At 45.6% G+C, this 26,303-nt stretch overlaps 5 non-coding genes across 5 annotated transcripts; all 5 read right to left on the reverse strand.

The window, feature by feature from the left end:
- Positions 1 to 11,600: 11,600 nt before the first annotated feature.
- Positions 11,601 to 11,764, reverse strand: LOC147100832 (U1 spliceosomal RNA). The gene has a single exon (XR_015073638.1). It is a non-coding gene; the product is annotated as a U1 spliceosomal RNA (small nuclear RNA).
- Positions 11,765 to 14,771: 3,007 nt separating this feature from the next.
- LOC147100833 (U1 spliceosomal RNA) lies at positions 14,772 to 14,935 on the reverse strand. Its single transcript, XR_015073632.1, has one exon. It is a non-coding gene; the product is annotated as a U1 spliceosomal RNA (small nuclear RNA).
- A 3,011-nt stretch (positions 14,936 to 17,946) lies between these two features.
- On the reverse strand, positions 17,947 to 18,110 carry LOC147100834 (U1 spliceosomal RNA). Its single transcript, XR_015073643.1, has one exon. It is a non-coding gene; the product is annotated as a U1 spliceosomal RNA (small nuclear RNA).
- Positions 18,111 to 21,099: 2,989 nt separating this feature from the next.
- On the reverse strand, positions 21,100 to 21,263 carry LOC147100835 (U1 spliceosomal RNA). The gene has a single exon (XR_015073644.1). It is a non-coding gene; the product is annotated as a U1 spliceosomal RNA (small nuclear RNA).
- Positions 21,264 to 24,271: 3,008 nt separating this feature from the next.
- Positions 24,272 to 24,435, reverse strand: LOC147100836 (U1 spliceosomal RNA). The gene has a single exon (XR_015073635.1). It is a non-coding gene; the product is annotated as a U1 spliceosomal RNA (small nuclear RNA).
- Between the last annotated feature and the right edge of the window lie 1,868 nt (positions 24,436 to 26,303).

Consider the following 26,303-nt stretch of genomic DNA (forward strand, 5'->3'; position numbering starts at 1 on the left):
CTACAGAGCAGTGGTGATACCAGCCCTCCTGTATGCTTCAAAGACATGGACCATGTACAGCAGGTACCTCAAAGCACTAGAGAGGTACCACCAACGCTGCCTCCGCAAGAGGCGCACCAACATCAGTGTTCTCGCTCAGGCCAACATCCCCAGCATCGAAGCTTTGACCATTCTCGATCAGCTCCGATGGATGGGCCACATCGTCCGCATGCCCGATACGAGACTCCCAAAACATGCGCTCTACTTGGAGCTCCGACACAGCAAGAGAGCCCCAGGTGGGTAGAGGAAACACTTCAAGGACACCCTCAAAGCCTCCTTGAAAAAGTGCAACATTCCCACTGACACCTGGGAAGCCCTGGCCCAAGACCGCACAAAGTGGAGGAGAAGCATCCAGGAAGGTACCGAACACCTCGAATCTCTTCGCCGGGAACAAGCGGAAGCCAAGCGCAAGCAGCGCACGTCAACCCAAGCACCCCACCCACCTGCCCCTTCAACCACTGTCTGCCCCACCTGTGACAGAGATTGTAGGTCCCGCATTGGACTCATCGGTCACCTGAGAACTCATTTTTAGTGTGGAAGCAAGTCATCCTCGGTTCCGAGGGACTGCCTAAGAAGAAGAAGAAGAGAACACACTGCAGCCACAGTGCACCAGTGGTGGAGGGAGTGAATGTTTAAGGTGGTGAATGGGATGCCAATCAAACAGGCTGCTTTTTCTTGGATGGTGTTGAGCTTCATGAGTGTTGTTGGAGCTGCACTCATCCAGGCAAGTGGAGAGTATTCCATCACACTCCTGACTTTTTGGGGGATCGAAGGGGGGAGAGAGAATCGAAAGGGAGGAAGGAGATCGGGGGGAGAGGAGCTCAGAGGGGTGAGAGGAGGTCAGGAGCTCGGGTGGGCGGTGGGAGAAGGTCAGGAATTCAGGGGGTGGGGTGAAGAACACGGAGAGCACAGTAGGGATGGGAGAAGAATGTGATCCAGGTCTAAAGGGGGGGGGGGGGGTTGAGAGTAAGATCGTGATCCAGATGAGAAGACAGATCACGTTCTCCCCCCTCTGTTAGATGTGGATCATGTTCTTCCAACCCCAACCCCACCCCCTTTTCAACTGCACCACATTCTCCCTCTCCTCTCCCTACACCTGGTCGATTTCTTGGAAAGCCTGGCGCTTGTGCGGCAAGTGACACTGTCACTATTCACTTCATATCCAATAAACCTGCTAACCATCCTTGACCCACAACGTTGCCCCATCTATGGGGTGGTGCTGGGGGGGGGGGGGGGGGGGAGAGGAGAGAGAAGGTCAGGAACATGTTGAGAGGGAGCAAGTCAGGAACTTGAGGGGGGTGGGGGAGAAGGTGCTAACCCGTGAGGGTGAGCCCGGTCTGTTCCCTGAAAGCAGTACTGTGCGTGCTGTAGTCTGGCAGTCAGAATGAATGGATCAAATTTAACATTGCAAAGTAATTGATTACTCATACAATAGCAAAATACTGCGGATGCTGGAAATCTGAAATAACAGCAGAAAATGCTGGAAATACTCAGCAGGCCAGGCAGCATCCGTGGAGATTACTCAGGTAGGCAGGATCTAATTACACACACCAGACAAACTGCTGGGTGTGTCTTATTCTCCAAGGACACCAATCAGAAACCAACCAGGGAACAGGCTATTTTAGATCTTGTATTGTGTAATGAGACAGGGTTAATTAGCAATCTCATAGTAAAGGATCCTTTGGGCAGAGTGATCATAATATCATAGAATTTCACATTAAGTTTGAGAGTGACATGCCTAGGTCCAAAATTAGAGTCTTAAACTTAAATAAAGCCAATTACATAGGTATGAGGGGTGAGTTGACTAAGGTAGATTGGAAAAATAGATTAAAAGGTATAGCGGTAGAAAAGCAGTGGCTAGCATTTAAAGAAATATTTCATAATTCTCAACAAAAATACTTTCCATTGAGAAACAAAGACTCCACGGGAAAAGTGATCCAGCCGTGGCTAACTAAAGAAGTTAAGGATAGCATTAGATTGAAAGAAAAAGCTTATAATGTTGAGAAGAATAGTAGTAACCCTGAGGATTGGGAGAGTTTCAGAAATCAGCAAAGGATGACCAAAAAATTGATAAAAATGGAAAAAAGAGAAAACTAGCAAGAAATATAAAAGCAGATCGTAAGAGCTTCTACATGTAATACCCACTGGAAATGTTATGTACGCTAAGTATGGTTATCAATCTTTAACTTAGACACTGTATTATCATTGTTATAAATCCCTGGGTTAAAGTTGCCCATGTGAAGGTACGGCAAGAACTTTTAAGGACACAATGTGACTAAGAGCATACTTTCCATAATTCTGCACCAGTATCAACTGTTGCAGACAGTGAGGCTGGGCAGTCTCCAGGCAGAAACCCCAGGAGGAAGGGGTGGAGTCGGGGTTTTCAAGCGGGAAAAAGGGAGCGACTGGAAAAGAGGGCAGGAGCTCTGAAAAGAGGGCTCAGGAGGCAAATGGCTGCCACATCCCGTCCCAGGCTTCCAAACTCAGCCGCCGCCCTTCGTATTAGTAGCTCTGCATCCAGAACTCAAAGTGGGATTCAGTGATCGTGAAGAGAATTCAAGGGGTTCGGAGTCGTAAGTCTTGCAGACATTATACATACCATGAGCTCCAACTTAAGCGCGCCAACGAAAGAGTGCACTCGAATTTGGACACAGGGACAGATTCTCCTTTGAATCCATATAAATGGAGAATGTATGTTTATTATGTCTAGATTCATTCTAATGTATGCAAATGTCTAATTTAGGTCATTGACCCGTAATCTTCTTATACTGTCTGACGTTAAAACTATAAAGTAAGATAATTAGAATTAAGCCATTGTAGTAGTGATCTCCTTACTGGACTATAGAATACTGTCTACAACAGAGACCACATCTCACATATATCTAGAGAACCGTGAAGGGGTTACATACAAGTATGTAAAAAGGAGAGTAGCAAAAGTAAACATTGGTCCCTTAGAGGCTGAGACAGGAGAAATTATTGTGGGAAATAAGGAAATGGCAGAAACATATTTTGTATCTGCCTTCACAGTAGAAGACACAAAAAGCATACCAAAAATTGTGGGGAACCAAGGGTCTAATGAGTGAGGAACTTAACGTAATTAATATAAGATGAGAAAAAGTACTAGAGAAACTAATGGGACTAAAAGCCAAAAAAATCCCCTGGACCTGACAGCCTACATCCTAGGGTTCTAAAAGAGGTGGCTGAAGAGATAGTGGATGCATTGGTTTTGATCTTCCAAAATTCCCTAGATTCTAGAACGGTTCCAGCTGATTGTAAGGTCGCAAATGTAACGCCGCTATTCAAGAAAGGAGGGAGAGAGAAAACAGGGAACTACAGGCCAGTTAGCCTGACATCAGTCATCAGGAAAATGCTGGAATCCACTGTTAAGGAAGTGGTATCAGGGCACTTAGAAAATCATAACATGATCAGGCAGAGTCAACATGGTTTTATGAAAGGGAAATCGTGTTTGACAAATTTATTAGCGTTTATTGAGGATGTGACTAGCAGGGTAGATAAAGGGGAACCAGTGGATGCAGTATATTTGAATTTCCAAAAGGCATTCGATAAAGTGCCACACAAAAGCTTATTACACAAGGTTAGGGCTCATGAGGTTTGGGGTAATATAGTAGAATTGGATAGAGAATTGGTTAACGGACAGAAAACAGAGAGTAGGGATAAACGGATCTTTTTCTGGTTAGCAGGCTGTAACTAGTGGGGTGCCGCAAGGATCAGTGTTGGGGCCTCAGCTATTTACAATCTATATTAATGACCTAGATGAAGGGACCGAGTGTAATGTATCCAAGTTTGCTGACGATACAAAGCTAGGTGGGACAGTAAGCTGTGAGGAGAACACAAAGAGTCTGCAAAGGGATATCGATAGACTAAGTGAGTGGGCAGTAAGGTGGCAGATGGAGTATAATGTAGGGAAATGTGAGATTATTCACTTTGGTAGGAAGAATAGAAAAACAGAATATTTTTTAAATGGTGAGAAACTTTCAAATGTTGGTGTTCAGAGAGATTTGGGTGTCCTCGTGCAAGAAGCACAGAAAGCGAGCATGCAGGTACAGCAAGCAATAAGGAAGGCAAATGGCATGTTGGCCTTTATTGCAAGGGGGTTGGAGTATAAGAGTAAGGAAGTCTTGCTACAATTGTACAGGGCCTTGGTGAGACCACACCTGGAGTACTGGGCACAGTTTTGGTCTCCTTATCTAAGGAAGGATATATTTATCTTTGAGGCGGTGCAACGAAGGTTCACTAGATTGATTCCTGGGATGAGAGGGCTGTCCTATGATGAGAGATTGTGTAGAATGGGCCGATACACTCTGGAGTTTAGGTGAATCCAATAAAGCCAGAAATCCTTGCTCCTTGATTAAAAAATGTTTAACAAAGATGCAGCTTTACTCACTCGTATTGATTTCCAATGGAAAAAATTGCATCAAACTAAATGGACTGAAACCTCTGACACATTACGGCTTTGGGCAGAAGTTGCAAGCTACAGAGATGCCACAGGTGAAAATCCTTTGGAAGATCTTTCTCAGTTAGCTCTAACAGTACTCGCATTACCTCATTCTAATGCTGACGTTGAACGTGTGTTCAGTCACATGAACATTGTAAAATTAAAACTATGTAGCAGAATGAATATCAGGGCTTTGAATGCAATTTTAGCCGTAAAATATGGGTTGCGGCGACATGGAAAATGTTGTAATAACTACGAACTGCCTAAGAGTGTGATAAGTAAAATCGGCACAACTGATGCGTATTCATTCTGCAATCGCCATTTACACTTCATCTAGAGCCATCTTTTGTTTCTTAACTTGTCCCATTACCTCTCCTTTTGTCTCTTACTCTCTCCTGTCTTCCATCCTGTCACAGACTTTCCCTTTGTTCTTTCCTCCCCCCTCTCCCTGCCCCTGCACTTGCTTAAAAACCTGTTCAATCTCCAGCTTTTTCCAGTTCTGACCAAGGGTCATCGACCTGAAACGTTAACTCCGTTTCTCTCTCCCCAGATGCTGCCTGACCTGCTGAGTGTTTCCAGCATTTTCTGTTTTTATTTCCGATTTCCAGCATCCGCGATATTTTGCTTTTGATGCGTATCAATGTTAGGCAGAACCAGGAAGTTCACAAGAACTAGCAACATGTGGTTATGTCGGAGTAAAACATTCCTGATTGGATTTTTGCTGAATTCTAATAATTATATATGTGTTGTTAAGTATTTTAAATAATATAGAAGCGATTTAAATCTTTTTTACTCTATTTACTAATATTATGAACTTGGGTGTTTACTGCCAGAATTCTAATAAGTGCAATTTATTTTATTTTGTTGGTAAAAGTTTTGTGTACTCTAGTGTTACATATATAAACAACTAGAATCAATAAAAGTAATTTAATTGTAATTATTTGCAAGATGGCGAGCATTAAACTAATTATTGATTAGTAGTGTTAAGAAGAAAAGTTTGAATGGAAGGAATAGTCTGTTGGAGTAATTTTTCCCCTTTTCTATTTTTAACGACTAGCGACATTTACAAATTTGAGTTGGCAACTCCCGAGCCCGCGCTGCCACCGGGACAGTCACCGCGAGTTACTCACCGGAGAGATCACCGGGCGCAAACCTCAGGGCAGTACATCAGGGGATGGGAAACCCGGGCCGCGCCCGCGGGGAAAACATCACTTTACTGTCCTTACTCCGGACTGGACAGTAGCGCCGCCGTGTGCAAGACCAGAGAAACTGCGCTTGTTTTTATTTTCGGTTCCGGGTTGACGCCTTCTGACGACAACATTAACCCACGCCGATTCGCTCCTGGAGCACAAACCCCGGCCGGTGAGGAGATGGTGTTATTATCGGGCCTGTGTATCTCCACACTGCACTCCCAGCGCTTGAGGCCCACAAGTGTGGAGGGTGCTGCAGCAACATTAAAGCTCCAAGTTTAATATAAACGAGACCCCTCTCCTCCTGCCTTCCAGACCCACAGCCTTTATTTGAAATGGGATCTTCAGAGACCAGTTTAAATGAGTGGTTCTCTTCTGCGTGTTGGGTCGCCTTTTATGGCAGTGCGGTCTCCAACGCCCGACCTGCGAATCGCACCAATAAAACAAAAAGGCTGGGGGAGAAATTGGGCTCTGCAGCGCCCGTTTGGTAAACGCTACGCAGCCTCGATGAGGAATTCCATCCAAACGGGGATCAGTTCGGACGGGATCGCCCCACGTGCTTGAATCTCTTCACTACACCTTCGCAAACCTACAAAGTGACTCAATGGCTTTGGCCACGAGTCGGACATTGGCCCAGGACAGGCGCTGCGCCAGCTCCTCCGGCGCCATCCAACCCGCTCCTCCGCCATCGAGCAGATCCCCGACTCTGGTCACCTTGCTAGACACAGCCCTGCCCTCTGCCAGCCACTTGAATCCGCACCTCCACGAACGCGGGTTCAACAATCCTTCCTTCAGACTTTCTTCTGTCGTGCTCTGCTCCATCTCTCGCAGGATAAAATAAAACTCCCACAACTGTTTTCTGGTGCGGGGTGGGGTGGGTGGGGCGGTAAATTCAGACACGGAGTGCGCGGCTCGGGCTCGAGGAGAATCCGCCCCGCCCAGGCCCCGGGCCCAGCCCGCGCTCCGACCCACAGTCCGCGCTCCCACTGGGACAATCACCCCGAGTTACTCGCCGGAGAGATCACCCAACCCTCAGGGGATGGGAAACCCGAGCCGTGCCCGCGGGGAAAACGCCACTTTACTGTCCTTACTCCGGACTCGACATTAGCGCCGTCATGCACAAGACAAGAAAAACTGTGCTTGTTTTTACTTTCAGTTTCGAGTTGACGCCTTGTGCCATTAACGTCAACTCACCCCGATTCGGCACCGGGGGCACAAACCCCGGGCGGTGAGGAGATGCGGGTTATTATCGGGCCTGAGTATCCCCACACTGCGCACCCCCAGCGCTTGAGGCCCACAGGTGTGCAGGGTGCTGCAGCAACATTAAAGTCATAAAGTCATAGTCATAGAGTTATACACCACGAAAGAGGCCCTTCAGCCCATCGTGTCTGCGCCGGCCATCAAGCCCTGTCTATTCTAATCCCATTTTCCAGCAGTTGGTCCGTATCCTTGTATGCTATGACGTTTCAAGTGCTCATCTAAATGCTTCTTGAATGTTGTGAGGGTTCCTGCCTCTACCACCCTTTCAGGCAGTGAGTTCCAGATTCCAACCACCCTCTGGGTGAAAAGGTTTTTCCTCAAATCACATCTAAAACTCCTGCCCCTTACCTTGAAACTATGGTTATTGACCGCTCTACTAAGGGGAAAAGTTCCTTTCTATCTACCCTATCTATGCCCCTCATAATTTTGTACACCTCAATCAGGTCCCCCCTCAGCCTTCTCTGCTCTAAACAAAACAACCCCAGCCTGTCCAGTCTCTCTTCATAGCTGAAGTGCTCCAGCCCAGGTAACAGCCTGGTGAATCTCCTCTGCACCCTCTGCAATGCAATCACATCCTTCCTATAGTGTGGTGACCAGAACTGCACACAGTATTTCAGCTGTGGCCTAACTAGCATTTTGTACAGTTCCATCATAACCTCCCTGCTCTTATATTCTATGCCTCGGTTAATGAAGGCAAGTATTCCATATGCCTTTTTAACCACCTTATCTACCTGTCCTGCTGCCTTCAGGGATCTATGTACATGCACACCAAGGTCCCTCTGATCCTCTGCCCTTCCTAGGGTCCTACCATTCATTGTGTATTCCCTTGCCTTGTTAGTCCTCCCAAAATGCATCACCTCACACTTTTCAGGGTTAAATTCCATTTGCCACTGTTCTGCCCATCTGACCAACCCGTCTATATCGTCCTGTAGCCTGAGGCTTCCCAACTCGCTATTTACCACCCCACCAATTTTCGTGTCATCTGCGAACTTACTGATCATACCTCCTACATTCATATCTAAATCATTAAAGTACACTACAAGCAGCAAAGGACCCAGCACCGATCCTGGACACAGGCTTCCAGTCACAAAAACAACCTTCGACCATCACCCTCTGGCTCCTGCCACTAAGCCAATTTTATATCCAATGTGCCAAATTGCCCTGGATCCCATGGGCTCTTATCTTCTTGACCAGTCTCCCATGCGGGACTTTGTCAAAAGCCTTACTGAAGTCCATGTAGACTACATCAACTGCACTACCCTCATCCACACACCTAGTCACCCCCTCGAAAAATTCAATCAAATTGGTTAGACATGATCTCCCCCTGACAAAGCCATGCTGACTATCCTTGATTAATCCTTGCCTCTCCAAGTGGAGACTAATTCTGTTCCTCAGAATTTTTTCCAATAATTTCCCTACCACTGATGTTAGGCTCACTGGCCTGTAATTCCCTGGTTTATCCCTACTATCCTTCTTGAATAATGGTACTACATTAGCTGTCCTCCAGTCCTCTTGCACCTCTCCTGTGGCCAGAGAGATTCTGAAAATTTGTGTCAGAGCCCCTGCAATCTCCTCCCTTGCCTCACGCAACAGCCTGGGATACATCTCATCTGGGCCTGGGGGTTCATCCACTTTTAAGCCCGCTAAAACCGCTAGTACCTCCTCCCTCTCAATACTAATTTGTTCAAGTATATCACAATCCCCCTGTCTGATTTCGATGCCTACATCATCCTTCTCCACAGTGAACACAGATGCAAAATATTCATTTAAAACCTCACCCACATCTTCCGCCTCTACACACAGATTGCCACTTTGGTCCCTAATAGGTCCTACTCTTGCCCTTAATATACTTATAAAACACCTTGGGATTTTCCTTTATTTTGCCCACCAGTGTTTTTTCATGCCTCCTCTTCGCTCTCCTAATTTATTTTGTAAGTACCCCCCTGCACTTTCTATGCTCCTCTAGGGCTTCCACTGTTTTTAGTCCTTTGTATCTGCCAAAAGCCTCCCTTTTTTCCCTAATCCGTTCTTGTATATTCCTTGACATCCAGGGTTCCCTGGGCTTGTTGGTCACACCCTTGACCTTTATGGGAATATGTTGGCATTGTACTCTCTCTATTTCCTTTCTGAAAGATTCCCACTGCTCTGATGTGGATTTTCCGACAAGTAGCTGATCCCAGTCTACTTTGGCCAGATCCTGCCTTATCATATTAAAATCGGCTTTCTCCCAATTTAGGACCTTTATTTCCGGTCCATCTTTGTCCTTTTCCATGACTACCTTAAATCTCACCGAATTATGGTCACACTCACCAAAATGCTTTCCTACTGACACTTCTACCACTTGCCCGGCTACATTCCCTAGAATTAGGTCCAATACCTCCCTTCTCTTGTAGGACTTTCCACATGCTGGCTCAAAAAGCTCTCCTGGATGCACTTTAAGAATTCCACACCCTCTAAACCTTTCACACTCTGACTACCCCAGTTAATATTGGGGAAGTTGAAATCCCCTATTATTACCCTATTATTTCTACACTTTTGTGAGATTTGCCTACATATCTGATCCTGTATCTGCCCCTGACTGTTTGGGGGCCTATCGTACACTCCCAGCAAAGTGCTTGCCCCCTTTTTGTTTTTAAGTTCTACCCATATGGCCTCATTAGAGGAACCTGCTAAGATATCATCCCTCCTCACAGCAGGAATTGACTCCATGCTTAATATTGCAACAGCCCCTCCTCTTTCATAGTTTCATATAAATGAGGCCCCTCTCCTGCCTTCCAGACCCACAATATTTAATTGAAATGGGAGCTTCATTGGTTTATTTGGGTGGTTCTCTCCTGCATGTCGGGTCACTTTATATGGCAGTGCGGTCTCCAACGCCCGACCTGCGAATCGCAACAATAAAACAAAAAGGCTGGGGGAGAAATTGGGCTCTGCAGCGCCCGTTTAGTAAGCGCTACGCAGCCACCTACCGCTGGAAAATGGGGTCTGAGGTGCGCGCACTTCTGACAGGAAGTGCGCTGGACGCCAGCTTGGTAAAGGAGTTTGCGAGCGCACACCTCACGGCAGCCTGCACAGTAGGCAGATTTATGATGTCAATCAGTGTACAACGCTGATTTGACACCGGCGCTACCATTTTTGAAGGCCACGCTCTGGCCCCACACCCTGTCTTAGTTAAGTGGCATGAAGGACCTCCCCACTAGTGCTACTTAAAGAGATCATGAACTATTTACAGGTTAGTTGCTGGATTATTTCTTCTGGCACAATTGGCTGGAGAGTCTCAAACTAGCGGTCATAGTCTCAGGATAAGGGGCCGTCCATTTATGACTGAGATGAGGAAATATTTCTTCACAGAGGGTTGTGAATCATTGGAATTCTCTACCCCGGAGAGCTGTGGATGCTCATTCATTGAGTATATTCAAGACTGAGATAGATAGATTTTTGGGCACTAACAAAATCAAGGGATATGAGGAACGTGGAGTTGATGTTGAAGTTGAGTCACGTTCTAACGAAAGGTCACCAACCTGAAACGTTAACTCTGTTTCTCTCTCCACAGATGCTGCCTGACCTGCTGACTATTTCCAGCAATTTGTTTTTATTTCAGATTTCCAACATTCATACTATTTTGCTTTTGTAACAACTAGATTAAAGAAAATTTGCAAAAGTACCAGAGGCGACCAGTAGGATATTTCCCCACCTCGAGGTGACAAAAGGTAAAAAAAAAGTGATGCAGCAAATTGTTGTGACTGCCTGGAATGCAGTGCCTGAAAGGGTGGTGGAAGCAAATTGAATAGTAATGTTGAAAAGGTAATTTGGGTAATATTCCCTCCCGAAACCTCTCCGCCTCTCTCTATCTCTCCTCCTTTCAGACGCTCCTTAAAACCTACCTTTTCGAGCAAGCTTTTGGTCATCTGTCCTAATATCTCCTTGTGCGGCTGGGTGTCAAATTTAGTTTGCGAACATTCCTGTGGAGTGCCTTGGGACGTTTCACTATGTTAAAGGCGCCATATAAATACAAGATGATGAGTAAATAAGGAGAAACTGTTTCCAGTGTCGGAAGGGTCAGTAACCAGGAGACCCAGATTGAAGAAAATTTGCAAAAGAAGCAGAGGCGACAGTAGGATGTTTCCCCGCCTTCCCCACCCCAGCTCGAGGTGACCTAAGGTAAAAAGGTAATTTGGATAATATTTGAAGGTAAAATAATTGCAGGGCTTTGGTGAAAGAAGAGAGGAGTAGGATTAATTGGATAGCCCTTTGAAAGAGCCGGCAGAGACACGATGGGCCGAATGGCCTGGTTGTGTGCTGTATGATTGTTTCTGTAGTTAATAAGGTTGAACATTTTGCCAAAGTGCAGAGTTGGCATGCAGCTTTGAAACATTTTTTGTATGCGGTGTATAATTGTTGATCTTTTGTGGAAAATGTGTAATTTCTTAGTAGTAAGGATGAATATGACTGTGGGTGTAAAGATGAAATGAAATGTGAGCGTTAGGATGGGTTATGATGCGATTTGAATAGGCCATTATGCAGAGTTGTATTGTGTCACAGCTCCCTGTGTTGGGAATAAAGCGCAGTTAGAATTGAAAACAAAGCAAACGATATTATTTGACAGTTTAGTTGAAAAGAGAATGCTGTTGAAATTCTATTTTTTATTGTAAAGCCAGGGGAGAGCGCGAACGCAGTCCCCCACTACCACAAATTTTGCAGTCGAGTATCCCGCATTTGGGGACATCGCAGGCGTCAGCACACCCGAAGTGCAATGGGCTAGCCTCGTCCTGGGAGAACCACCTTCTTGATCATGGTGTCTCCCCTGCCAGGTAAGTATGCTTTCCAGCTGCACACACTGCCTCGCCACATCATTCACTGCCTCTTACCGTCTCAACGACTCCTTTTTTAAAATCACAATGTCCCTTCATTCAGAAAGTGCTGCTGTTTTCTCATGTCGATTCTGCTAAAATATTGCAATATATAATGATATACCCTTTGACAAAACGCTGCAATAATACAGAGCCGGCCATGCATATTTGCAAATTGCCCTTAAAAGGAAACGAACGCTCCCTCAGTGACTGTCCTTCAGGCCACGGAAAGTTTTCTGGAAATAAATCTCTCCTTATATTTATTGCATCTGAAGTAAAAGTTTGTCATATCTTCATATGAACAATAATTCGGAATCTGATGTCTTTGAAAAAGCAATTTTCAAGTTTTGCCCATAAAGACCGATAAGAGACATAGTGAGGTTGTGGCCCATCAAGTCTTCATCACTTGTCACATTCACTCACTGTGGTTGAAATATTTCACCAACAAACCTACCTTCATTTCTTTAAGCGGGTTTCACATTTTTTGTCTTATAATAGTCCTGTGAAGGGCCTTGGGACGTTTTTACTACGTTAAAGACGCTATATAAAGACAAGTTGTTGTTGGTGTTGTTGTTGTTTTTGTTTGCAATCTTTCTCACTCTTTTCAGTATGATCATTGTCCTCATAGTGAGTAAATGATATAAGGAAAAGCCACATTAAGAGCTTAAACACGGAGCTGGGAAATAAATGTTCCTTAATGTTGTTATATGCAAGGGAGACACCGGAAATATTGAGGTACTCGAGCCAACAGTGGAGCAATCCTAACTTCCTCCAGCATGGTCAGTGCTTCCAGTAAGACTTTCTCCTGTTCCGTTTCAGTCATGCCGTAAATCAAAATGATGTCCTGTGGCAGGGAATATCACCAGGACCTTCTAAGAACCGTGGCATTTTCCTTTGCAAACAACATGAGAGGGCTGTCCTACGATGAGAGATTGTGTAGAATGGGCCTATACTCTCCGCAGTTTAGAAGAATGAGAGGTGATCTCATTGAAACATGCAAGATTCTGAAGGGGATTGACAGGGTAGATACTGAGAGGTTGTTTCCCCTGGCTGGAGCATCTAGAACTAGGGGGCATAGTCTCAGGATAAGGGGTAGGCCATTTAAGACCGAGATGAGGAGGAATTTCTTCACTCAGAAGGTTGTGAACCTTTGGAGTTCTCTGCCCCAGAGGGCTGTGAATGCCGAGTCTTTGGGTATATTCAAGGCTGAGATTGATAGATTTTTGGACTCTAGGGTTATGGAGATCGAGCGGGAAAGTGGAGTTGAGGTCGATGACCGGCCATGATCTTATTGAATGGCGGAGCCGGCTCGAGGGGCCGCATGGCCTACTCCTGCTCTTATTTCTTATTTCTTAACCACATGCCGTCATCCACAAATAAAGAAGTAATAGAAAGGGTTACTTCTCCAAGAACTCTGCTGCCCGTATCCTAAGTCGCACCAAGTCCCATTTACCCATCACCCCCTGTGCTCGCTGACCTGCATTGGCTCATGGTCCAGCAACGCCTCGATTTTTAAATTCTCTTGTTTTCAAATCCCTCCACGGCATCGCCCCTCCCTTTCCCTGTAACCTCCTCCAGCCCTGCAACCAATGCAATCTTTAAAGCCGCGTGGAAACGCAGAGCGCTGCAGGTCCCGCGCATCCGGTGAGCCGGCTTTTGAATAGAAAAAACGTGCACGTGCTGAATTTTGAATGGGCCGCACAGCCCGTTGACGGGGCGTGCGGGCCAAAGAAACAAATTAGAGGGACCGTTGCCTACAACCCTCCGAGGTCATATAATAGAATGATTGCAGCACAGAGGGAGGCCATTCGGCCCGTCGAGCCCGTGCCGACTCTCTGCAAGAGCACTTCAGCTAGTCCCACCCCCCTGCCTTTTCCCCGTAGCCCTGCAAATTCTTTTCTTTCAGGTACTTACCCAATTCTCTTCTGAAAGCCACAATTGAATTTGTCTCCAGCACCCTTTCAAGCAGTGATTTCCAGATGCTAACCGCTCGCTGCGTAAGAACATTTTCCCTCATGTCGCCTTTGATCTCTGTGATCATGCAATTTGGGCGTCTTGCGTATCCCCTACTTTATTCGCTCCGCCGGTGGCGGGCGTGCTTTCAGCTGCCTAGGCCCTAAACTCTGGAATTCCCTCCCGAAACCTCTCCACCTCTCTCTCTCTCCTCCTTTCAGACGCTCCTTAAAACCTACCTTTTCGAGCAAGCTTTTGGTCATCTGTCCTAATATCTCCTTGTGCGGCTGGGTGTCAAATTTAGTTTGCTAACACTACTGTGGAGTGCCTTGGGACGTTTCACTATGTTAAAGACGCTATATAAATACAAGATGATGAGTAAATAAGGATAAACTGTTTCCAGTGTCGGAAGGGTCAGTAACCAGGAGACACAGATTGAAGAAAATTTGCAAAAGAAGCAGAGGCGACAGTAGGATGTTTCCCCGCCTTCCCCACCCCAGCTCGAGGTGACCTAAGGTAAAAAGGTAATTTGGATAATATTTGAAGGTAAAATAATTGCAGGGCTTTGGTGAAAGAAGAGAGGAGTAGGATTAATTGGATAGCCCTTTGAAAGAGCCGGCAGAGACACGATGGGCCGAATGGCCTGGTTGTGTGCTGTATGATTGTTTCTGTAGTGAATAAGGTTGAACATTTTGCCAAAGTGCAGAGTTGGCATGCAGCTTTGAAACATTTTTTGTATGCGGTGTATAATTGTTGATTTTTTGTGGAAAATGTGTAATTTCTTAGTAGTAAGGATGAATATAACTGTGAGTGTAAAGATGAAATGAAATGTGAGCGTTTGGATGGGTTATGATGCGATTTGAATAGGCCATTATGCAGAGTTGTATTGTGTCACAGCTCCCTGTGTTGGGAATAAAGCGCAGTTAGAATTGAAAACAAAGCAAACGATATATATAACGGTATATATTTGACAGCTTAGTTGAAAAGAGAATGCTGTTGAAATTCTATTTTTTATTGTAAAGCCAGGGGAGAGCGCGAACGCAGTCCCCCACTACCACAAATTTTGCAGTCGAGTATCCCGCATTTGGGGACATCGCAGGCCTCAGCACACCCGAAGTGCAATGGGCTAGCCTCGTCCTGGGAGAACCACCTTCTTGATCATGGTCTCTCCCCTGCCAGGTAAGTATGGTTCCCAGCTGCACACACTGCCTCGCCACATCATTCACTGCCTCTTACCGTCTCAACGACTCCTTTTTTAAAATCACAATGTCCCTTCATTCAGAAAGTGCTGCTGTTTTCTCATGTCGATTCTGCTAAAATATTGCAATATATAATGATATACCCTTTGACAAAACGCTGCAATAATACAGAGCCGGCCATGCATATTTGCAAATTGCCCTTAAAAGGAAATGAACGCTCCCTCAGTAACTGTCCTTCAGGCCACGGAAAGCTTTCTGGAAATAAATCTCTCCTTATATTTATTGCATCTGAAGTAAAAGTTTGTCATATCTTCATATGAACAATAATTCGGAATCTGATGTCTTTGAAAAAGCAATTTTCAAGTTTTGCCCATAAAGACCGATAAGAGACATAGTGAGGTTCTGGCCCATCAAGTCTTCATCACTTGTCACATTCACTCACTGTGGTTGAAATATTTCACCAACAAACCCACCTTCATTTCTTTAAGCGGGTTTCACATTTTTTGTCTTATAATAGTCCTGTGAAGGGCCTTGGGACGTTTTTACTACGTTAAAGACGCTATATAAAGACAAGTTGTTGTTAGTGTTGTTGTTGTTTTTGTTTGCCATCTTTCTCACTCTTTTCAGTATGATCATTGTCCTCATAGTGAGTAAATGATATAAGGAAAAGCCACATTAAGAGCTTAAACGCGGAGCTGGGAAATAAATGTTCCTTAATGTTGTTATATGTAAGGGAGACACCGGAAATATTGAGGTACTCGAGCCAACAGTGCAGCAATCCTAACTTCCTCCAGCATGGTCAGTGCTTCCAGTAAGACTTTCTCCTGTTCCGTTTCAGTCATGCCGTAAATCAAAATGATGTCCTGTGGCAGGGAATATCACCAGGACCTTCTAAGAACCGTGGCATTTTCCTTTGCAAACAACATGAGAGGGCTGTCCTACGATGAGAGATTGTGTAGAATGGGCCTATACTCTCGGCAGTTTAGAAGAATGAGAGGTGATCTCATTGAAACATGCAAGATTCTGAAGGGGGTTGGCAGGGTAGATACTGAGAGGTTGTTTCCCCTGGCTGGAGTGTCTAGAACTAGGGGGCATAGTCTCAGGATAAGGGGTAGGCCATTTAAGACCGAGATGAGGAGGAATTTCTTCACTCAGAAGGTTGTGAACCTTTGGAGTTCTCTGCCCCAGAGGGCTGTGAATGCCGAGTCTTTGGGTATATTCAAGGCTGAGATTGATAGATTTTTGGACTCTAGGGTTATGGAGATCGAGCGGGAAAGTGGAGTTGAGGTCGATGACCGGCCATGATCTTATTGAATGGCGGAGCCGGCTCGAGGGGCCGCATGGCCTACTCCTGCTCTTATTTCTTATTTCTTAACCACATGCCGTCATCCACAAATAAAGAAGTAACAGAAAGGGTTACTTCTCCAAGAACTCTGCTGCCCGTATCCTAAGTCGCACCAAGTCCCATTTACCCATCACCCCCTGTGCTCGCTGACCTGCATTGGCTCATGGTCCAGCAATGCCTCGATTTTTAAATTCTCTTGTTTTCAAATCCCTCCACGGCATCGCCCCCCCCTTTCCCTGTAACCTCCTCCAGCCCTGCAACCAATGCACTCTTTAAAGCCGCGTGGAAACGCAGAGCGCTGCAGGTCCCGCGCTTCCGGTGAGCCGGCTTTTGAATAGAAAAAACGTGCACGTGCTGAATTTTGAATGGGCCGCACAGCCCGTTGACGGGGCGTGCGGGCCAAAGAAACAAATTAGAGGGACCGTTGCCTACAACCCTCCGAGGTCATATAATAGAACGATTGCAGCACAGAGGGAGGCCATTCGGCCCGTCGAGCCCGTGCCGACTCTCTGCAAGAGCACTTCAGCTAGTCCCACCCCCCTGCCTTTTCCCCGTAGCCCTGCAAATTCTTTTCTTTCAGGTACTTACCCAATTCTCTTCTGAAAGCCACAATTGAATTTGTCTCCAGCACCCTTTCAAGCAGTGATTTCCAGATGCTAACCGCTCGCTGCGTAAGAACATTTTCCCTCATGTCGCCTTTGATCTCTGTGATCATGCAATTTGGGCGTCTTGCGTATCCCCTACTTTATTCGCTCCGCCGGTGGCGGGCGTGCTTTCAGCTGCCTAGGCCCTAAACTCTGGAATTCCCTCCCGAAACCTCTCCGCCTCTCTCTCTCTCCTCCTTTCAGACGCTCCTTAAAACCTACCTTTTCGAGCAAGCTTTTGGTCATCTGTCCTAATATCTCCTTGTGCGGCTGGGTGTCAAATTTAGTTTGCTAACACTCCTGTGGAGTGCCTTGGGACGTTTCACTATGTTAAAGACGCTATATAAATACAAGATGATGAGTAAATAAGGATAAACTGTTTCCAGTGTCGGAAGGGTCAGTAACCAGGAGACACAGATTGAAGAAAATTTGCAAAAGAAGCAGAGGCGACAGTAGGATGTTTCCCCGCCTTCCCCACCCCAGCTCGAGGTGACCTAAGGTAAAAAGGTAATTTGGATAATATTTGAAGGTAAAATAATTGCAGGGCTTTGGTGAAAGAAGAGAGGAGTAGGATTAATTGGATAGCCCTTTGAAAGAGCCGGCAGAGACACGATGGGCCGAATGGCCTGGTTGTGTGCTGTATGATTGTTTCTGTAGTGAATAAGGTTGAACATTTTGCCAAAGTGCAGAGTTGGCATGCAGCTTTGAAACATTTTTTGTATGCGGTGTATAATTGTTGATCTTTTGTGGAAAATGTGTAATTTCTTAGTAGTAAGGATGAATATAACTGTGAGTGTAAAGATGAAATGAAATGTGAGCGTTAGGATGGGTTATGATGCGATTTGAATAGGCCATTATGCAGAGTTGTATTGTGTCACAGCTCCCTGTGTTGGGAATAAAGCGCAGTTAGAATTGAAAACAAAGCAAACGATATATATATAACGGTATATATATTTGACAGTTTAGTTGAAAAGAGAATGCTGTTGAAATTCTATTTTTTATTGTAAAGCCAGGGGAGAGCGCGAACGCAGTCCCCCACTACCACAAATTTTGCAGTCGAGTATCCCGCATTTGGGGACATCGCAGGCGTCAGCACACCCGAAGTGCAATGGGCTAGCCTCGTCCTGGGAGAACCACCTTCTTGATCATGGTGTCTCCCCTGCCAGGTAAGTATGCTTTCCAGCTGCACACACTGCCTCGCCACATCATTCACTGCCTCTTACCGTCTCAACGACTCCTTTTTTAAAATCACAATGTCCCTTCATTCAGAAAGTGCTGCTGTTTTCTCATGTCGATTCTGCTAAAATATTGCAATATATAATGATATACCCTTTGACAAAACGCTGCAATAATACAGAGCCGGCCATGCATATTTGCAAATTGCCCTTAAAAGGAAACGAACGCTCCCTCAGTAACTGTCCTTCAGGCCACGGAAAGTTTTCTGGAAATAAATCTCTCCTTATATTTATTGCATCTGAAGTAAATGTTTGTCATATCTTCATATGAACAATAATTCGGAATCTGATGTCTTTGAAAAAGCAATTTTCAAGTTTTGCCCATAAAGACCGATAAGAGACATAGTGAGGTTCTGGCCCATCAAGTCTTCATCACTTGTCACATTCACTCACTGTGGTTGAAATATTTCACCAACAAACCCACCTTCATTTCTTTAAGCGGGTTTCACATTTTTTTCTTATAATAGTCCTGTGAAAGGCCTTGGGACGTTTTTACTACGTTAAAGACGCTATATAAAGACAAGTTGTTGTTGGTGTTGTTGTTGTTTTTGTTTGCAATCTTTCTCACTCTTTTCAGTATGATCATTGTCCTCATAGTGAGTAAATGATATAAGGAAAAGCCACATTAAGAGCTTAAACGCGGAGCTGGGAATTAAATGTTCCTTAATGTTGTTATATGTAAGGGAGACACTGGAAATATTGAGGTACTCGAGCCAACGGTGCAGCAATCCTAACTTCCTCCAGCATGGTCAGTGCTTCCAGTAAGACTTTCTCCTGTTCCGTTTCAGTCATGCCGTAAATCAAAATGATGTCCTGTGGCAGGGAATATCACCAGGACCTTCTAAGAACCGTGGCATTTTCCTTTGCAAACAACATGAGAGGGCTGTCCTACGATGAGAGATTGTGTAGAATGGGCCTATACTCTCGGCAGTTTAGAAGAATGAGAGGTGATCTCATTGAAGGGGGTTGGCAGGGTAGATACTGAGAGGTTGTTTCCCCTGGCTGGAGTGTCTAGAACTAGGGGGCATAGTCTCAGGATAAGGGGTAGGCCATTTAAGACCGAGATGAGGAGGAATTTCTTCACTCAGAAGCTTGTGAACCTTTGGAGTTCTCTGCCCCAGAGGGCTGTGAATGCCGAGTCTTTGGGTATATTCAAGGCTGAGATTGATAGATTTTTGGACTCTAGGGTTATGGAGATCGAGCGGGAAAGTGGAGTTGAGGTCGATGACCGGCCATGATCTTATTGAATGGCGGAGCCGGCTCGAGGGGCCGCATGGCCTACTCCTGCTCTTATTTCTTATTTCTTAACCACATGCCGTCATCCACAAATAAAGAAGTAACAGAAAGGGTTACTTCTCCAAGAACTCTGCTGCCCGTATCCTAAGTCGCACCAAGTCCCATTTACCCATCACCCCCTGTGCTCGCTGACCTGCATTGGCTCATGGTCCAGCAACGCCTCGATTTTTAAATTCTCTTGTTTTCAAATCCCTCCACGGCATCGCCCCCCCCTTTCCCTGTAACCTCCTCCAGCCCTGCAACCAATGCACTCTTTAAAGCCGCGTGGAAACGCAGAGCGCTGCAGGTCCCGCGCATCCGGTGAGCCGGCTTTTGAATAGAAAAAACGTGCACGTGCTGAATTTTGAATGGGCCGCACAGCCCGCTGACGGGGCGTGCGGGCCAAAGAAACAAATTAGAGGGACCGTTGCCTACAACCCTCCGAGGTCATATAATAGAACGATTGCAGCACAGAGGGAGGCCATTCGGCCCGTCGAGCCCGTGCCGACTCTCTGCAAGAGCACTTCAGCTAGTCCCACCCCCCTGCCTTTTCCCCGTAGCCCTGCAAATTCTTTTCTTTCAGGTACTTACCCAATTCTCTTCTGAAAGCCACAATTGAATTTGTCTCCAGCACCCTTTCAAGCAGTGATTTCCAGATGCTAACCGCTCGCTGCGTAAGAACATTTTCCCTCATGTCGCCTTTGATCTCTGTGATCATGCAATTTGGGCGTCTTGCGTATCCCCTACTTTATTCGCTCCGCCGGTGGCGGGCGTGCTTTCAGCTGCCTAGGCCCTAAACTCTGGAATTCCCTCCCGAAACCTCTCCGCCTCTCTCTCTCTCCTCCTTTCAGGCGCTCCTTAAAACCTACCTTTTCGAGCAAGCTTTTGGTCATCTGTCCTAATATCTCCTTGTGCGGCTGGGTGTCAAATTTAGTTTGCTAACACTCCTGTGGAGTGCCTTGGGACGTTTCACTATGTTAAAGACGCTATATAAATACAAGATGATGAGTAAATAAGGATAAACTGTTTCCAGTGTCGGAAGGGTCAGTAACCAGGAGACACAGATTGAAGAAAATTTGCAAAAGAAGCAGAGGCGACAGTAGGATGTTTCCCCGCCTTCCCCACCCCAGCTCGAGGTGACCTAAGGTAAAAAGGTAATTTGGATAATATTTGAAGGTAAAATAATTGCAGGGCTTTGGTGAAAGAAGAGAGGAGTAGGATTAATTGGATAGCCCTTTGAAAGAGCCGGCAGAGACACGATGGGCCGAATGGCCTGGTTGTATGCTGTATGATTGTTTCTGTAGTGAATAAGGTTGAACATTTTGCCAAAGTGCAGAGTTGGCATGCAGCTTTGAAACATTTTTTGTATGCGGTGTATAATTGTTGATTTTTTGTGGAAAATGTGTAATTTCTTAGTAGTAAGGATGAATATAACTGTGAGTGTAAAGATGAAATGAAATGTGAGCGTTAGGATGGGTTATGATGCGATTTGAATAGGCCATTATGCAGAGTTGTATTGTGTCACAGCTCCCTGTGTTGGGAATAAAGCGCAGTTAGAATTGAAAACAAAGCAAACGATATATATAACGGTATATATTTGACAGCTTAGTTGAAAAGAGAATGCTGTTGAAATTCTATTTTTTATTGTAAAGCCAGGGGAGAGCGCGAACGCAGTCCCCCACTACCACAAATTTTGCAGTCGAGTATCCCGCATTTGGGGACATCGCAGGCGTCAGCACACCCGAAGTGCAATGGGCTAGCCTCGTCCTGGGAGAACCACCTTCTTGATCATGGTGTCTCCCCTGCCAGGTAAGTATGCTTTCCAGCTGCACACACTGCCTCGCCACATCATTCACTGCCTCTTACCGTCTCAACGACTCCTTTTTTAAAATCACAATGTCCCTTCATTCAGAAAGTGCTGCTGTTTTCTCATGTCGATTCTGCTAAAATATTGCAATATATAATGATATACCCTTTGACAAAACGCTGCAATAATACAGAGCCGGCCATGCATATTTGCAAATTGCCCTTAAAAGGAAACGAACGCTCCCTCAGTAACTGTCCTTCAGGCCACGGAAAGTTTTCTGGAAATAAATCTCTCCTTATATTTATTGCATCTGAAGTAAATGTTTGTCATATCTTCATATGAACAATAATTCGGAATCTGATGTCTTTGAAAAAGCAATTTTCAAGTTTTGCCCATAAAGACCGATAAGAGACATAGTGAGGTTGTGGCCCATCAAGTCTTCATCACTTGTCACATTCACTCACTGTGGTTGAAATATTTCACCAACAAACCCACCTTCATTTCTTTAAGCGGGTTTCACATTTTTTGTCTTATAATAGTCCTGTGAAGGGCCTTGGGACGTTTTTACTACGTTAAAGACGCTATATAAAGACAAGTTGTTGTTGGTGTTGTTGTTGTTTTTGTTTGCAATCTTTCTCACTCTTTTCAGTATGATCATTGTCCTCATAGTGAGTAAATGATATAAGGAAAAGCCACATTAAGAGCTTAAACGCGGAGCTGGGAATTAAATGTTCCTTAATGTTGTTATATGTAAGGGAGACACTGGAAATATTGAGGTACTCGAGCCAACGGTGCAGCAATCCTAACTTCCTCCAGCATGGTCAGTGCTTCCAGTAAGACTTTCTCCTGTTCCGTTTCAGTCATGCCGTAAATCAAAATGATGTCCTGTGGCAGGGAATATCACCAGGACCTTCTAAGAACCGTGGCATTTCCTTTGCAAACAACATGAGAGGGCTGTCCTACGATGAGAGATTGTGTAGAATGGGCCTATACTCTCGGCAGTTTAGAAGAATGAGAGGTGATCTCATTGAAACATGCAAGATTCTGAAGGGGGTTGGCAGGGTAGATACTGAGAGGTTGTTTCCCCTGGCTGGAGTGTCTAGAACTAGGGGGCATAGTCTCAGGATAAGGGGTAGGCCATTTAAGACCGAGATGAGGAGGAATTTCTTCACTCAGAAGGTTGTGAACCTTTGGAGTTCTCTGCCCCAGAGGGCTGTGAATGCCGAGTCTTTGGGTATATTCAAGGCTGAGATTGATAGATTTTTGGACTCTAGGGTTATGGAGATCGAGCGGGAAAGTGGAGTTGAGGTCGATGACCGGCCATGATCTTATTGAATGGCGGAGCCGGCTCGAGGGGCCGCATGGCCTACTCCTGCTCTTATTTCTTATTTCTTAACCACATGCCGTCATCCACAAATAAAGAAGTAACAGAAAGGGTTACTTCTCCAAGAACTCTGCTGCCCGTATCCTAAGTCGCACCAAGTCCCATTTACCCATCACCCCCTGTGCTCGCTGACCTGCATTGGCTCATGGTCCAGCAACGCCTCGATTTTTAAATTCTCTTGTTTTCAAATCCCTCCACGGCATCGCCCCCCCCTTTCCCTGTAACCTCCTCCAGCCCTGCAACCAATGCACTCTTTAAAGCCGCGTGGAAACGCAGAGCGCTGCAGGTCCCGCGCATCCGGTGAGCCGGCTTTTGAATAGAAAAAACGTGCACGTGCTGAATTTTGAATGGGCCGCACAGCCCATTGACGGGGCGTGCGGGCCAAAGAAACAAATTAGAGGGACCGTTGCCTACAACCCTCCGAGGTCATATAATAGAACGATTGCAGCACAGAGGGAGGCCATTCGGCCCGTCGAGCCCGTGCCGACTCTCTGCAAGAGCACTTCAGCTAGTCCCACCCCCCTGCCTTTTCCCCGTAGCCCTGCAAATTCTTTTCTTTCAGGTACTTACCCAATTCTCTTCTGAAAGCCACAATTGAATTTGTCTCCAGCACCCTTTCAAGCAGTGATTTCCAGATGCTAACCGCTCGCTGCGTAAGAACATTTTCCCTCATGTCGCCTTTGATCTCTGTGATCATGCAATTTGGGCGTCTTGCGTATCCCCTACTTTATTCGCTCTGCCGGTGGCGGGCGTGCTTTCAGCTGCCTAGGCCCTAAACTCTGGAATTCCCTCCCGAAACCTCTCCGCCTCTCTCTCTCTCCTCCTTTCAGACGCTCCTTAAAACCTACCTTTTCGAGCAAGCTTTTGGTCATCTGTCCTAATATCTCCTTGTGCGGCTGGGTGTCAAATTTAGTTTGCTAACACTCCTGTGGAGTGCCTTGGGACGTTTCACTATGTTAAAGACGCTATATAAATACAAGATGATGAGTAAATAAGGATAAACTGTTTCCAGTGTCGGAAGGGTCAGTAACCAGGAGACACAGATTGAAGAAAATTTGCAAAAGAAGCAGAGGCGACAGTAGGATGTTTCCCCGCCTTCCCCACCCCAGCTCGAGGTGACCTAAGGTAAAAAGGTAATTTGGATAATATTTGAAGGTAAAATAATTGCAGGGCTTTGGTGAAAGAAGAGAGGAGTAGGATTAATTGGATAGCCCTTTGAAAGAGCCGGCAGAGACACGATGGGCCGAATGGCCTGGTTGTATGCTGTATGATTGTTTCTGTAGTGAATAAGGTTGAACATTTTGCCAAAGTGCAGAGTTGGCATGCAGCTTTGAAACATTTTTTGTATGCGGTGTATAATTGTTGATTTTTTGTGGAAAATGTGTAATTTCTTAGTAGTAAGGATGAATATAACTGTGAGTGTAAAGATGAAATGAAATGTGAGCGTTAGGATGGGTTATGATGCGATTTGAATAGGCCATTATGCAGAGTTGTATTGTGTCACAGCTCCCTGTGTTGGGAATAAAGCGCAGTTAGAATTGAAAACAAAGCAAACGATATATATAACGGTATATATATTTGACAGCTTAGTTGAAAAGAGAATGCTGTTGAAATTCTATTTTTTATTGTAAAGCCAGGGGAGAGCGCGAACGCAGTCCCCCACTACCACAAATTTTGCAGTCGAGTATCCCGCATTTGGGGACATCGCAGGCGTCAGCACACCCGAAGTGCAATGGGCTAGCCTCGTCCTGGGAGAACCACCTTCTTGATCATGGTGTCTCGCCTGCCAGGTAAGTATGCTTTCCAGCTGCACACACTGCCTCGCCACATCATTCACTGCCTCTTACCGTCTCAACGACTCCTTTTTTAAAATCACAATGTCCCTTCATTCAGAAAGTGCTGCTGTTTTCTCATGTCGATTCTGCTAAAATATTGCAATATATAATGATATACCCTTTGACAAAACGCTGCAATAATACAGAGCCGGCCATGCATATTTGCCTATTGCCCTTAAAAGGAAACGAACGCTCCCTCAGTAACTGTCCTTCAGGCCACGGAAAGTTTTCTGGAAATAAATCTCTCCTTATATTTATTGCATCTGAAGTAAATGTTTGTCATATCTTCATATGAACAATAATTCGGAATCTGATGTCTTTGAAAAAGCAATTTTCAAGTTTTGCCCATAAAGACCGATAAGAGACATAGTGAGGTTGTGGCCCATCAAGTCTTCATCACTTGTCACATTCACTCACTGTGGTTGAAATATTTCACCAACAAACCCACCTTCATTTCTTTAAGCGGGTTTCACATTTTTTGTCTTATAATAGTCCTGTGAAGGGCCTTGGGACGTTTTTACTACGTTAAAGACGCTATATAAAGACAAGTTGTTGTTGGTGTTGTTGTTGTTTTTGTTTGCAATCTTTCTCACTCTTTTCAGTATGATCATTGTCCTCATAGTGAGTAAATGATATAAGGAAAAGCCACATTAAGAGCTTAAACGCGGAGCTGGGAATTAAATGTTCCTTAATGTTGTTATATGTAAGGGAGACACTGGAAATATTGAGGTACTCGAGCCAACGGTGCAGCAATCCTAACTTCCTCCAGCATGGTCAGTGCTTCCAGTAAGACTTTCTCCTGTTCCGTTTCAGTCATGCCGTAAATCAAAATGATGTCCTGTGGCAGGGAATATCACCAGGACCTTCTAAGAACCGTGGCATTTTCCTTTGCAAACAACATGAGAGGGCTGTCCTACGATGAGAGATTGTGTAGAATGGGCCTATACTCTCGGCAGTTTAGAAGAATGAGAGGTGATCTCATTGAAGGGGGTTGGCAGGGTAGATACTGAGAGGTTGTTTCCCCTGGCTGGAGTGTCTAGAACTAGGGGGCATAGTCTCAGGATAAGGGGTAGGCCATTTAAGACCGAGATGAGGAGGAATTTCTTCACTCAGAAGGTTGTGAATCTTTGGAGTTCTCTGCCCCAGAGGGCTGTGAATGCCGAGTCTTTGGGTATATTCAAGGCTGCGATTGATAGATTTTTGGACTCTAGGGTTATGGAGATCGAGCGGGAAAGTGGAGTTGAGGTCGATGACCGGCCATGATCTTATTGAATGGCGGAGCCGGCTCGAGGGGCCGCATGGCCTACTCCTGCTCTTATTTCTTATTTCTTAACCACATGCCGTCATCCACAAATAAAGAAGTAACAGAAAGGGTTACTTCTCCAAGAACTCTGCTGCCCGTATCCTAAGTCGCACCAAGTCCCATTTACCCATCACCCCCTGTGCTCGCTGACCTGCATTGGCTCATGGTCCAGCAACGCCTCGATTTTTAAATTCTCTTGTTTTCAAATCCCTCCACGGCATCGCCCCCCCTTTCCCTGTAACCTCCTCCAGCCCTGCAACCAATGCACTCTTTAAAGCCGCGTGGAAACGCAGAGCGCTGCAGGTCCCGCGCATCCGGTGAGCCGGCTTTTGAATAGAAAAAACGTGCACGTGCTGAATTTTGAATGGGCCGCACAGCCCGTTGACGGGGCGTGCGGGCCAAAGAAACAAATTAGAGGGACCGTTGCCTACAACCCTCCGAGGTCATATAATAGAACGATTGCAGCACAGAGGGAGGCCATTCGGCCCGTCGAGCCCGTGCCGACTCTCTGCAAGAGCACTTCAGCTA

Source organism: Somniosus microcephalus, chromosome 25 (genome assembly GCF_052327205.1).
Source record: "Somniosus microcephalus isolate GS21.2 chromosome 25, FLI_Smic_1.0, whole genome shotgun sequence".
Taxonomy (NCBI): Eukaryota; Metazoa; Chordata; class Chondrichthyes; order Squaliformes; family Somniosidae; genus Somniosus; species Somniosus microcephalus.